The following is a 3,095-nucleotide window of genomic DNA, read 5'->3' as shown; positions in this document are numbered from 1 at the left end:
AATAGTTTCCACTGTTCCCTTTTCACACATCCTCAGAGTTTTCCAAACCATTCACCTTTGGCAAAAATCTTCATGCCTGGCCCCCACTAGAAGGTCAGCTTATTTCAAAACATGAGCAAAACTCCTTCAGTTTTTAAAGAAGTGGGGCAAACAAATTCGCTTTTAGATGTGATGTCTTTAACTCATCACAAAATCTGTGCACCTGCTTCCTTAAAATTTATAGTTCATGTTTTGAATGAGGCTTTTGCAGACAGGTGAACAGGATTATCCCCTAATAATTTAAATCTGTAGCAGGGAAATTAGGCCTCCCATTGCTACACTTTTTTTCCTTTTAGCAAAACCTATTTTAGTCCTGTACTTTTTGTGCCATTGTCAGATTTTTTTACGTACACACACTGACATTTGCATAATTTCCATGAGGGAGACTGAAACGTTTCAGGGAAACACAATGCCAAGTCCAGGAAGACAAAACTTTTCATGCAGGGAGAAAGGAAACAACAGTGACAAGGTTAACTGGAAAAGTACTTGCCATTGTGCCATGCAGGGCTTGTTCCCCAGTTCTGGCTGTGTTCATTCTGACATGTACTCTCTAAACCATACATTTTCACCAAACCGGTGGGTTTTGATCAAGTATCTCTATACAGACCAGCAGTTCCCTAGAGTCTCCAGCAGAACAAGTAAAAACAGATGTGATGCCAGTAAGACTTGACTCTAATGACAATCCTGATAAATCCCTCTGCATAGACCTTTATTTTCTAGTCACCTCTGCTCTCAGCCAGCTTGCCCAGGATCTGCTCCAACACTTGTCAGACCCTTCCATTTAACTCGATGAAATGGCATAAAATGATAAAAAAAAAAGTTTCTGTATGTTTTATATTAGAAAGATAAATTAGCTCAGTTACGGTTCAGGACTAGTTCAAGGATGGGACAGGACTGCACAGCCAAAAACAAGCAGAGGAAAGGGCAGAGGAAGGAAGAGGTAGGGCAAGGAAGAAGAAAAAGCAGGAAAACAAGCTGCTGCATTGGCTAGACTGCCACAGTAAATAACACTGAATACCTACAAAACTTCATTATGGCCATCAAGATACACCTTGGCTGGACCATAGTGGATAACAAGAGAACATAAGAAGTAGTGAGACTTGGTGGAATAGTAATAGCAATCTTAAAAATGTCTAATCATGACATACATATCATAAGTTAGTCCATTAATAAATGGAAAAAAAAAATAATCGTCCGAGAGACAGTATCAGTTTTAAGCCACATTGCAGCTATCTTTTACTTCCAGCTTTCTTCCATTTCTGTGATTATACTCCGTTAACTCTGATAATTTCTTGGCCTCTGTAAACTTTATGTGTGTTAGATTGTTTTCTCATTCAGCTTTGATTTCCCACAAAGACCCCATTTGCTATTTCTTAATAAATCTTTTCTAGCAGAATACTATTTGCATAATTGACTGCAATGGCAATGACATTTCACTGAGAGGCTCAACCATAGTTCACACCTTTACAGTATTTCCAGTTGTCCCTGTTAGACACAAATTTAAAGTCAGGAAAGATAAAAATAAGAAGGCTGGACATTTTAAATGCAGGATCTTCATATACATGATCTGCACATCAGATAGCCTCCTCTCATCTAAAGGCAAACTTTCTTTACTCTATCAGGTTATCCCCCATATCCAATAGCTCAGAAATCTAGAGCTGGAAGAGCAGAAGCAGAGAGGCTGCCAGGAAAGATGCTTTCTCTTTTATTATATGCATAGCTGATGAATTGCAGTTTGTTTTAATTATCTCACAGTTAAAAGTCACATGGAAATGTAGTATACAACAGAAAACGTTCATTTAAGGATTGAAAAAAGCATTTGTGGAAATAAATGTCTGACAATATACATAAGAGAAAGACCTATATTCATTACCCACTGGGGAAAAACAACTAAGAATATATATGCTGATGAAACAAGAAGACAGAGGTGGAGGTTAGATCTGAATCTTTAATTCGTAGTGTTTCCCTGCTTATTGCCTCCTGTCCCCTCTCCACATTTCTGGTACAGAACACCAGAAACACTCAAATACTCCAATACTGTTCTCTAAAAAACCTTGAGATTTTGGACAACTCTGTTTCCACACATTTCTGTTTCCTCATTAGTGATTTATTTATTTATCTACCTTTCTGGCCTGTTTCCACTTATAACCTCTGTATGGCAGGTAGGAGGCAAAATGAATCTCAGATGCAACAAAGCATTGAGTCTTACTGCATGACAGTAAAAGTCCTTATGACCTTCACTGGGACAGAGTAACTTCACATTTATTATTCCACTGTACAGTCTTCACTTATTTTATGAGAGCTTTCTGGCACATCTTCTTGATAAAAGCCTCACTTGTTTTATGCTTGAGAATCAATGCTGCTTTTTTTATCATTTCATATGAATCCCCCATATGTAACTCCATCCCATCATCTTTCGGTACAGGCCAAAGATTTTTTAATATTCTCAGGAATCTGAATTTGTTAAAAATAGAGACCAATAGCAGGGGGAAAAGAAAAAAAAAAGAAAAAACAAAAAGAAAAAGAGAGACAGAGACCAAAAAGCTATACAAAACCACAGCTGGTCTAAAACTTTGATGCTCACAAGAGAATACTGACTGCATTTGCACCACTGACTAAAATTAATGGACATTGCACATTTCAGCTACCCAGCTCAGACAGCTGGCAAGTCCTTAGAAGAACAATTTTACTTCTCCACAAAGTCTAACCCTGAGCAAAAGTCTGGAATGTTTGCCTTCTTGCTTACAATAATGTTATTTCTTTTAGAAGAACGTCCCTGACTCTATCAACGAGGAACTCAAGCATTTATAATACTATAATTTAAATAAAACATGAATAGTTTAATATTGGGTTAAAAAGTCTGGCTTGTAGTGCTTAATGGAAGATGGAAAATAATGCAATCAACAGAGAAACATTATACTTCACAAGAGAAATGTTCTGATCTATTCTTAACTCACTTTATCAATAATCCCCACAGTTGGCTTCTGGCCATTCCAGATGAATAATTTAGAGCCAGGAAAACAAGAAAGCAATTTGGACAGACATTATCCACATCT

This window comes from Pezoporus wallicus, unplaced genomic scaffold, assembly GCF_028554395.1.
Source record: "Pezoporus wallicus isolate ANWC-B61680 ecotype Strahan unplaced genomic scaffold, APGP_CSIRO_Pwel_v1 contig_360, whole genome shotgun sequence".
Taxonomy (NCBI): Eukaryota; Metazoa; Chordata; class Aves; order Psittaciformes; family Psittacidae; genus Pezoporus; species Pezoporus wallicus.
This window is presented reverse-complemented; position numbering follows the sequence as displayed.